The sequence below is a fragment of the Triticum aestivum genome, chromosome 2A (genome assembly GCF_018294505.1).
Source record: "Triticum aestivum cultivar Chinese Spring chromosome 2A, IWGSC CS RefSeq v2.1, whole genome shotgun sequence".
In the NCBI taxonomy this organism is placed as follows: Eukaryota; Viridiplantae; Streptophyta; class Magnoliopsida; order Poales; family Poaceae; genus Triticum; species Triticum aestivum.
In genome coordinates, this window is record NC_057797.1 from 45858280 (window position 1) to 45869822 (window position 11543).

General features: G+C 40.9%; 1 long non-coding RNA gene across 5 annotated transcripts; it reads right to left on the reverse strand.

The window, feature by feature from the left end:
• Positions 1-250: 250 nt before the first annotated feature.
• On the reverse strand, positions 251-8809 carry LOC123187347 (uncharacterized). 5 transcript variants are annotated; one of them, XR_006493906.1, is made up of 13 exons: positions 8266-8809; positions 7860-7914; positions 7238-7338; positions 7088-7143; positions 6873-6935; positions 6413-6513; positions 6210-6313; positions 6020-6057; positions 5459-5911; positions 3292-5088; positions 3033-3191; positions 1205-2180; positions 251-696 (listed from the first exon to the last, which is right to left on the reverse strand). It is a non-coding gene; the product is annotated as an uncharacterized lncRNA (long non-coding RNA). The 5 variants fall into 5 exon arrangements; XR_006493905.1 differs by having other exon boundaries at positions 5459-5529; positions 5787-5911; positions 6020-6313; XR_006493904.1 differs by having other exon boundaries at positions 1205-1424; positions 1594-2180; positions 6020-6313.
• Between the last annotated feature and the right edge of the window lie 2734 nt (positions 8810-11543).

An 11543-nucleotide genomic window follows, 5' to 3' on the forward strand; every position in this document is an offset into this window, starting at 1 on the left:
CAAGTGCAATCAGTACATGCACACCGATATGTTCTCTATAGCAAAAATTTACTGGATTTTTTTGTTGCAAAATCCATCATATCTTCACATCTCGACTCATTTTTTTCAGATTCATCTCGACTAATATTACAACCACTGCCGTGGCATTTGGTCCTTTTTGAATCCTTGTCGATAGTATTCCTTGTAGAATAATATTTTCATTACCAAACGTCAATAATTTCTCACAGTCCAAGAGTGTCAGCTCCTTACTGACATGTAGTACTTTACATGTATTAAAATTTAAAAGGGATAGGAGTTTCTTTGCTTCACATAGCCTCTGTAGAAACATAATGACTATAAAATACTAATAAATCTAATGGTTCCAATAAATAGAAATTCAGGGATAGGAGTTTCTACAGGTTGGACGGTGGTACCATCCATATAATTCATCTGAGCAGTACCTAGTGACTTGTTTCACAATCAAGTAGTTCTAGAAGCCCCTTAAAGCAACAACAAAGATATTTCATAGATCACCAACTTACAGTTTGTGAACCATAGCACTATAGAAGTAACTCACCATACTCTCCCTACTCCCCGCAAAAATCAATCCTTGTTCCCTCCCCATGGAGCATGGAACATATACATTAGCAGTTCATGTTCACTCCTTAAATGGTCATTCAGAGAAGCATGTAGCCTGCTGCAAAAATATAGTAAATCCTGTCCAAAGCAACAATCTCTAAGATACAACCATATCTAGTTCAAATGCAATAAAAAATTTAGTGCTTGTGTTTCCAACAACAAATGTTAACATCTCTGGCTATATTACTTTGAAACGAGATATCTGCTACGGAGTTCATGAAATATATTTTGTAGTTAATAGCTCATCCAAGTTAAGTACATGTATAGACATGAACAAAGCAATGTAAAGGCCATACAGTGATAATCACAAATCTTCGGCATATCACCTTGATAAAGTATTAGTATAAAACTATAAATACTCTAAAGGAACGTTTTTTACTCAATGATAAGCAACTCAATTTCTATTAATAACTTAACTCGCAATATAAATTGTTCATATGCGATAAAACTTATCATGGAAATTAGCACAAGCTATGTAGTCTGTTGCTTGTGTGCTCTCCAATATAACTACTTGGTAAATGCACAAGCAGCACATTTACCTACTCATCATGTGAAACTCTGCAGGAAGCTTCACAAATGCACTCACCTTTCTGAAAAGCATAGTAGACACCACGACCCTTTACATCTATCTGCTCATCATGCAAAAATCTAAAGGAATCTCCCTGACTGCATAGGATTTCTGAAAGCATAGTAGACACCACGGGATTCCCCCTTATTTCCTGGACCATGGTGTCTGTCATGCTCCCATTTTGGGTCATCCTTCTTAGAACCCCCAACCAGTGTTCGCATTTATCTGAACCGGTTCTCTGAAATATAACCATGAACACAAAAATTAGTCGGCAATCATGATGGTTAAGTGGAAGTACTTAAGAAGGTTAGTGGTAAACTATATGGCCTAGTGATGATATAACCACGGTAGCTTAAGAAACATGACTGGAGCCGCATCACTTGTGTCATTATCCAGCCAATATTCACCTTTTTAAATTGTAGATTGAAGCCACTGTGAACATACTGAGATACAAAGCATGAAGCTTCTAAATTCCGTACCAATACATCAATACAAAGCATGGGGAGCGCATGAAGCTTTTAAACTTCCGAACCTATACATCAATGCAAAGCATGGGGAGCAAACATATTCTTGTTTTTCTGTGATGCTTCTGCCCGCTAACTCCTTCATCCTACTTGTTGCTTCCTTGAGCCTCTCATTTGTATGGAATTTAAGTAGTGGGTTTAATTTAGAACAATCAGTATCTACAGAAAAATATAATAAGGGAAATTTCAGTAGCTTTGGGAGCAATTTAAGAACTAATTTAAATACATTGCAAATCTCAACTTTGATATCAATCTTAATTTTCTTTGAAGAAATTGTGTACAGCTAGGTTATCATAGAAGGATATCACCTAATGCCAAGCTATGCCCCACATGGACACCAGGCAATCGCAGCACTGGCCACGGTCCTCCAGCCACACGAACCCATGGTACGGGCCTACTCCCATGCCAACCTTGCCAGCGATAGTCCACCAGAGAAATCCTCCCCGTGGTCTGAGCAGGTTCAGATTTATCTTTGGCATTAAAAACAACACACACACAATATTAGTATAATGCAAATGCTTTATACATACACATAGGCTTCATTTCTGATCCAAATTATGGAATATGAGCAGATGTAAAGCCCAGAGAAGTCCAGTACAGTACGCTTCATGTGGAATTCAAGTTGTTAAATTAAATAACTACATGCACCAAGATAGCAACATGTGCTTTTGTATATTAGTTCAGTTCATAAAATCTAGCAAAGGTGCATGCTCACTCATTTCTCTTTGGTTCCATTCCTCTGTTCTTCCTTGGTGCAAAACATGAACTATTAACCACGTGAATCTTTTCCGCCTATAATTGGCCCTTTTAAATGTTTTCTTTCCCTTGTTCTTCCACTTCTGGCATTACTACAGATGTCTGGACTTCCTATATTTTGCTTACCTTATGCATCCTACAGCTTAATGGAGTGTCATTCAGTTTTTGGAATGCTCGAACGGAAATATACATTATCTAGTAAGTTATTTAGTAATTTAAATAAATCATGTAAGTTCACTTTTCTTAGTTTCTTAGACTGAAGATACTTGTGATATGTTACGAGTGGAATCTATGAGAGAGAAAAAGCAGTTGCATTCTTGAAAAGAACTGATTTCATGCGCTCGAACGTTTCGTCGGGACCCAACTCCAAACCATGGAAAGGCTCGAATCTGTTTTTAGAACATGGCTCTGCTGTTGTATAACTACCTATGAACTCACAAATCTAGAAGGCCATTCACCATATGCAATGAATACACAATGTTTTATTGATTGGTGACAATAAGTACAAAAAACAGTAAGCCTCATGTGGATAGAAAAGGATGACAGGCTTGCTACCGAGAACATACCGATTATAGAAAAAGGATGTCAGGCTTGCTTCTAGTTCTTGAGTTTTTGGTCAGATATCAGCTCATCAACCAAAATTCTTCAATGCAGGCTCAGTAACCTCATTTCAGTTCCTTCTTTGTCAACTATTTCATCAATGCAGGCTCAATAACCGTCCAGACCTAAACCCGTTATCAAAATACTCAGGATATTAGCTACCGATGAGCATTCACAAGCAACATATCTAAAACATTTAATAAATCTCACGAGGTGAACACTTACTTGGAAATACTTTGGAAGAGTGTTGTATTTACAAGACCTCTTGAAATGCCAGTAGGATCATTACATGCCGCAGATGTAGAACATATGCCGGGCATATTGTGCTTAAGCCACCAAAGACTTAAAGTCTCAGGAATAAGTAGGTGGTCGCGTCCAACATTGTGATTGATCATTAAAATAGTATTCCGACTAAAAATATTCAATTCTTAGTAGTATCACAGTTCTACCAGATTGCAATAATACCGGATAAGCCTCCAAATAGGTGCATGTTGACAAGAAAATATGACTGGTATACTAAGTATTTACTATGTTGCAAATAACTTAGAATCACAAGGAATGGTAACCGAAACAACATCAGCCAACACCCAGCCTTCTATAGTTCTTCAACACTTTTTTGAATGGATGCTTCTAAGGACACATTTTTAATGGATGCTTCTGATGGTATTGTATATGCAATCAGTGACAACATGAGTAAATAATGCTTAAGATGATGGTGCACTTGACATTAGTTGCATTCCAAATGGGCCCTGATCACATGTTGTGGTCAACTAAAAGAAAGAGAATTATCCTGCTGTCAATGTTGCTGGAAGATCAAGATTTACATGTACACAAAATACATGTATGAGAGAAGTTTTGGCATCTCAAAGACTCTTACTGCTTTTACGTTAGCCTTGCATCTCTCAAATCTTACAGTGATTTCCTTCATGGTAACCGACAATCTCACACTCGATTAAACCAACATTTCTATATTTACAGTGCACTGATATAGAAAAGATCTTTTTTAAAAGAGATGATGTTACAAAAGAGACTGAAAGGGAACTAAGACACATTTGCCAAACAACTTATGTTGTTGACTTTGGTCCACTGCCCTTGGGCATTTACGCATAATTCGGAACACAAAAACAGTGTTGTATTGGTAACATTCTTGAAAGAATGATGACTGTTTTAAATACTTCCATAGAGAAAAACTAAGATGCTGAGAAAAACACAATTTTCTGATCCACCAGAAGTGCTTTCGGACATCCAAAAAGATTTGATTCCAGAAGGAACGGAACAATTCGCATGTACTTACGTCATAAGAACATAAAGTTAACTAATATCCATATGGGGTAGAACTAAAATGCTTAATGATACCAATGCTGGAATTCAGAAATGTTGGCTGCAAGATGCTATCCAAAAGACAGAAAAAACCCTGCTCAAATAGTTCGAGTGCACAATTCCTGGAGTAGGCAAGGAGCTAACCCCAGGTTTCTGCTCAAACTCTCGTGCCATGTACAGTGGGACATGGTTTTCAGAAAAACAAAATTTTCCATTATGATCCTGAGTACATTCTACTTCCAAAATATTATTGGTTACATGGACAGGGAGATGCTTCTGGTTGGGGAACTTAAGTGCATATCCAGTGGCCGGAAAGAAAGTGCCAAAAATAAAACAAGCCATATATTTCTTTGAAACGCCTATGTCCACACAAAGAATTAGACTCAATTTATTTCACTTATTACTACATCACAATGAAAAGAACATGAGTCCAAAATAGTGAAATAGCATAGAGAAGTACTGCAATCAAAACATACGAGTGGTCATTGTAATCCACATTGATTCGATGAATGGCATACAAAATGTAAATCAAATATTATTGAAGGGGAGATTGTTGACCTGGTAGAAACGGTATCTTCCTATCAGAACCATGCGACTACAAAAATCCTAATGTACTGAAAATACATCATGGGCAATTTCTTCAATAAACTAATATCAGATAAATGGCCTTCTCAACCAGCAATCTTCTCCTTCAGAATGTACCTGGGTACGTAAAGATACAAAATTACCGATCAAATATCTACAACACAAACTGAACCGAATCAAAAGCAGTTTTGGCTAAAAACTTTGCTGATATCAAACTGCTATCAAACAAATGGCCTTTTGGACCAACATAGGAAAGAAGCATAGGTTTCTCAATTTGGAATAGAAGAGCTCTTCATAAATCTAACAAACTAAACAAAATCAAAAGACCTAGAGCTATGGGGGCTCACCAAAGACATGGAGGCGATTAGTACCCAATGGCCATATGCAAGGCCGATGCAGCGACGATAAAGTAAACAATATGCAGAAGTAGAATCTGTGGCTCAAGCAAGAAAATAAAAAAATACTATAAAAAGGGGAAAACACAAACCTTAGAGGGAAATGTGGGTTCACCAAGAAAATGGAGGCGAGCCGATGAAATCTCCGTCACTGCATGCGAACCTGAAGCAAAGTAAATACAATGTGCATCAAGATATATTAACATGTGACTTGGGATTTGCTTCATCCTTCGAACCCAGCACTTGAATTTGTAACCTTCAGGGGTGAGCAATTTATGAAAGCATATCTCTCTCTAATTTATCAAATTCTTCTTTCTTATAATTGTAGATTCTGTACAATAATTTGAATGAATAATTGGAAGAGGGTTGGGATGTGTGTGGAGAGAGAGAGAGAGAGAGAGAGAGAGAGAGAGAGAAAACCATATCTCAGCACCAACACGATGTTGGGGGGAGCCTTCTTCAAGAATCACCAACCTATTTATTTTCGTAACATATGCTTTTATCGCAGCTCTATCCAGTGGCCTAACTGATCGAATGTTGATCACCTGTTAAAACATATCAGTAGAAAATAAGTTAGTATTCATGGAATCTACCATGTAGAGTAAAATCATATCGATAGTTACACTGAGAATATATTTTAGAAAAGAAGTTACCTCAGCACTGATTCCTTCCTCCGACAGTATTCAGCAGCCTGTAAACAAACTGAGCATTATAATATGTCAAAATAAAAATGCTGAGAGAGTAATTCAATCCAGCAATAGAACATTCCATATTAGGACAAAAATACAAAAGAAAACCACAATTTCCAAAAGGTCTGTATCTGAATGAAATCAATGCACACACCAGAGCAAAGTTGATATTGTTATAAAAATGTACTTCTTGCTACAAGGACAAAACCAGAAAAGACCATGTGCAAAATAAACTTTCTCGTCAATCTAGCTGGGGGCCTGTTCATATGAAGAAGAGAAGGATCAGCAAAGGAAATAACATATCAAGAAAAGAAAAGAAAAAATATTAGAATGTAAATATGTTTGCTCATCGATTACCTTCTGCCTTTTTGATAAACATATTATATTTTAATTTGCTCCGTTGTTTTCTTTTTCTTTTTTAGCAAACTGCCATACATGGTACACGAAGAAGCATTTACCTGAAGGCATTAATATCTTTTTCAGCTTTTTAGTCTTACTGAATACTCCTGAAGGAGTCAAGGACTTGTTTGCTGCTGTATATTAATAGGAGTAGGTAAAAGGCCAGTGTGGGTGAAAATATTATAAGGACAAATACATTAAATTCAATGACAAAATCAAGCTTTCAAATGATGCTTATGTGGTATTGCAACGAACTCCGACATCGAAATGTACTGTAAAATAAAAAAAATTAACATCTGCTGTGAGCGAGCACAAGTATCGATCAATTTTACAATTGCTGATTTAGATCCTAAGAGGCTATATTTCTTTATTCAAATGATATAAGTAAATTAAATAAGATGAGAGTGAGACTACATACATAAAGCTGAATGTGCAAGATCGACATCATCCCCTAAGTGCTTCTCTTCTCAACTGCTTCCTTCTGGATGTTTTGAATGTTCAATGGAAAACACAATTCAAAAATACATGGTCAGATAATTGCAACCTCAGTTTATTTATAGAAGAATGTTATTGAAAGAATTGCATCCAACCAAAAACAAACCTTAATTTGAGACATATAGTTTGATGCCTTACCTACAGTTGTAACCTTCTCAGCAAGTATGCCAATCTGCATGTTCGAACGGAATTTTCTATCGGAGAGTAAGCAGAGGTTTATACATCAGAATCGTCTATGAGAAGCAAGCAGAGGTTATACATTATATAGAGAAGACTAATAGAGAGTACCAACTCGATATTTCTTGCTGGTCCATACTTCCATTGTCGGCATGAAAATGAAGCACTGCCACCGTTGCCGGCTCCTCCAAATGCCCATCGGTGTAGGCATGCTGGAGAACATACAGTACTGCACGAGTCAAACCGAAGAAGCAAAGAGCGTAGGAAAATAGACAATTGAATACTGAAAGAAAGGAGAAGATAACCACCATATATGTTATTTTGCACAGCTCATTACATGAGTCAAATTACAATGGTTATATTCCAAGGCCATCTGATAGTCCCTATTTTACAAAGCATGGCTTTGATGAACATACCAATCAGCTACTCTTAACGTTCCACATCACCTAAGCTAGCACTGATTGCAGAAAACTTACAATATTACTTAGAGGTGCTTATCATCACCTACTCTTAACGAATTATTTGCATGGATTATCATCAGCAGTTATGTTTTTACTGCCTTTAGTATTTTAATTAGGCTTCATTCAGAACTACTGCTGCACATTAAGTATGAGAAGGTAACAGCAGGCAAAATATCACTCTAGGCACCGGTCAAGTTTCAGTTGAGAATTCACACATTATATAAGAAATATATGTGATGATAGATTTGAATCTGAAACGAGATCATGTATACCTTGTAAAAACATCATCCGCCAAAGGGGCAAGCATCCCTTCTAACGTCAAAGTACCTACAATCAGTCGACGTGAAATATTACTAAATAGATCAAATAGATAGATTACAACCTACAACTCAAATAAATGGATCACACGTCTTTGCTTGAGAAGTTTGTACTGCCAAAAAAAGAGAATCTTGAAAAGAAACACCAATATCACTAAACTTTACCCCAACACAATTGCAGATCCTATGCCACTTCTTTCATTATAATCAAACAAGAATTCAGAATATACATAATGCAAATTACAAAAATTAGGGAGTAGCTTGAGACCTGACTGAGTTGTAGGGGGAAATTAAGGCAGCAGGGAAAGGTCGCAAGTTAAGAGGAACATCTGCGCGTGGTGCTCACATATTGGGTGCTCACCATCGATGTCGTAGGGGGCAGGTTGCTGACATCCACCTGTACCTCCGTGTAACCCCCGACCTCCTCCTTGTCCGCCGCCGTATCTCCTTCCATCATGAAGCCTACGCCGTTCTCCTCATCTCCTACGCCCCGACTCTCTGCTCCGACTGCGCCCATGGTTCACCACGACCACGAGCGCCTGCTCCGTCCACTCGCACGCGATCTCACCCGGGGCTCTGCCGGTTGAACCCACCTCGTTCTGGCCACCGTCAGCGGAGGGGGGGGGGGGGGGGTAGGGAACGTCTGCCGGAGCACGGACGAGGAGCAGCCACACTCACGGTCGTTGCTGCCAAAATTTGAAGGAGGAAGGTGGGGGATGGGAGGTGGATACCCGATGCGCTGCGCGGCGAGGCACAGTAGCGACCCCAGCCATGGGTCTCGATCGATCTGCCTCGCGGAGTGGAGGCAGGTCGCTGACGGGAGGGAGGAGAAGAGGATGGTGTGCGTCTGCGGCACGGGTAGGGGGAGGCCAGCGGCGGCTAGGGTTTGCGGGACGCGATTGGACTTTCTCTCGGGGATTATTTTTGCTGTTTTTTTTTTCGTGCGTGCGAGGGGATGCGAGAGCACAAGGGGATGGCTGTTCGTAGGTTAACCGTCGTAGATTTTTTTAGAACGATTTTCTGTCGCTGAACCATATTGTTTCAGAACGGGCCTCGTGGTAGCCTGCCGTTTTTTTGGTCGGTCTCAAGGGAGGAAGGGGGGGTCGCTGGGTAGCGGGAGGTGAGATGGAGGACGAAAATTAACCGTCTCTGGTGAGACGAAAATTGACCGGCGGAGACTATCAACTGCTTCATTAAAAGTAGAGATACGAAAGACTGCAGAAGCTACGGCTACGACTCGAAGCTTCCCCGGAAGCGAAGACGCAAAGCGCGTCACTTTTCAAAAGAAAGGACCGAGGCTGACTGAATCCGTCCATGTCTCTTACCGATCTTCTGCCTATATAAATCCTCCAAACCTGATATGAAGTCCCATCGCATCGCATCGATCCTACTAGAATACGTACGCAGCGTTCCCATCGATCTAGAGAGATGTTGTCGTCGTCTCCGCCGTGCTACGCGCCCGTGCCCTCGGATGACCAACCACTGCAACACGCGGATGCCCCCGTGTCCACCGTCACGGCCACGGCCGTCGGCGCCGGGGAGCACATCCTCAGGGTCGAGGGCTAGCTACTCGCGGCTCAAGACCATGCACGGCAGCGACGGCGGCTACCTGGAGTCCGCCGTGTTCATGGCGGCGGGCCACGCCTGCCGGGTCTGCTGCTACCTCAACGGGGCGCGCCCGCAGGACGCCGGCTTCGTTTCGGTGTTTCTCAGGCGCGACGACGACGACGCTGACGCCGATGCCGAAGAGAACGTCATCCACGCCGAGTACGAGTTCGCTCTGGTGCACCACCAAGGGACGCTGGTAAAGTGGCCGTCGCACCGCGAATGCGGGACCGCCTCCGCCTTCGACAAGGGGAACTCCTGGGGCTGCCCGTCGTTCATCGCCGCGGAGGACCTGAATCGCTCCAGGTTCCTCAAGGACGACTGCTTCGCCGTCCGGTGCAAGGTCACCGTCGTCCAGGTCCAGGAGTGGGCCGTCCAAGAGGACGCGAGGCCTGCTGAGACCACCGCTTGGAAGGCGTTTGCTAGGTTCTGTGGTTCCATCTGTGGTTAGATAGATGTGCTTGTTGCAATGTTTTTGGCTCCTGCATGTTTGGAAAAAATTGTAATGCGTTACCTTCTTCTTGTTTCATCATGTTTACCAGTGTTTCTTGCAATATTTTTTGCTCGTATTCAGAGAAAATTATTACTATATGCTTACTAGTTCTTCTTGTTTTTTACTGAAAAATATGTCTAGATTAAATATGGTAAGGAAATAACCCCATACATCTGCAAAAGGGACAGATGTTAACAACCGCGGAGTCACTTAGTCACACCAATAGTTTACAAGAAAATGATCCCCCTCTCATCATTGCTCCTCCCAGGTGACACCAAGGGGAAACCGAAAACCCTAATGCGGCCGCTGCCGTTGGTCTTCGCCACGTGCTGACAGTCCCAGCACCAAAGGTGCCAGGGATCATGTTCCCTCTCTCTCATTCACGGTCGACCGGTCATCGGGAGTGTCAGCGGTTGACTCATCAGCGGAGCGCGTATCCGTCACCCCTGCATAATCCTGTACTCTTTTTAAGGGAGAGCCTATTGGCACTTAATTGCAATATAGAAAGGTTTACATCTTTGATTACATGCGATAAGAGGAAATCTGGAGGTTCATCCTCCCATAACAGAAATAGCTTTGAATCATACACATGTCTGGCAAGGATGTGTGCCAAATTATTTGCTTCCCTAGGGCAATGTATAAAGCTGAGACTTGGTACTGCATGAGCAATCTGAAAACAGTCCGCCAGGATTGCTGAATATAGTGCTCAGATCTCGTTCTCCTCGTTGCAGGCATCAATGATCTCAAGGCAATCAGACTCAACTAGTGAGGTGCAAATGCATTTTAAAAAATCATTCACTTTCAGAATCTTTTTTTTTTGCGGAAAAGCACATATATTATTCACATAGCAATGCTACAACTAGTTTCACAGAGTTTAACAATCTCATCCGGGCCTGAACAAAGCCACACCACAGTTCGACCCTTGTCCTACCAAAAGCTGCCAATGCATGGCTTACAGAATTTGGAGATCGCTTTATGTGAGTATACAAGAGTTTCGCTGAGACATAAAAAGCTTAATCTCACGAACTAGAAAACTACTCCCTCCGTTCCCAAATGTTTGTCTTTCTAGACATTTCAAATGGAGTACAACGTACGGATGTATGTAGACATATTTAGAGTGTAGATTCACTCATTTTGCTTTGTATGTAGTCACTTGTTAAAATCTCTAGAAAGACAAATATTTGGGAACAGAGTGAGTATATTGTGATCTGTTCATTTGTTCCTTTTTAATCATGTTCAAAGCCTCCAAGCAGTCTGTTTCGACTAAAACAGCACGTTGACTCCACTGAAGTGAGAGAGACAATCCTTCTCTGATTGCAAGTAATTCTGCCTCCAGAGAATCATAACAATGCAACAGTGACGGCATGAACTGAAGATTATGTCACCATTATGATCTCGTAGAATCATACCGCTTCCTGCATTTCCATCAGATTCCATATAAGAGCCATCTGTATTCAGCTTCACGGTGTTTATATTTGGCCTCTCCCATTGTAAGCTATCTGTTACTGTCTTCTTTCTCTTGTTCGATTTTGTGCAAAGGA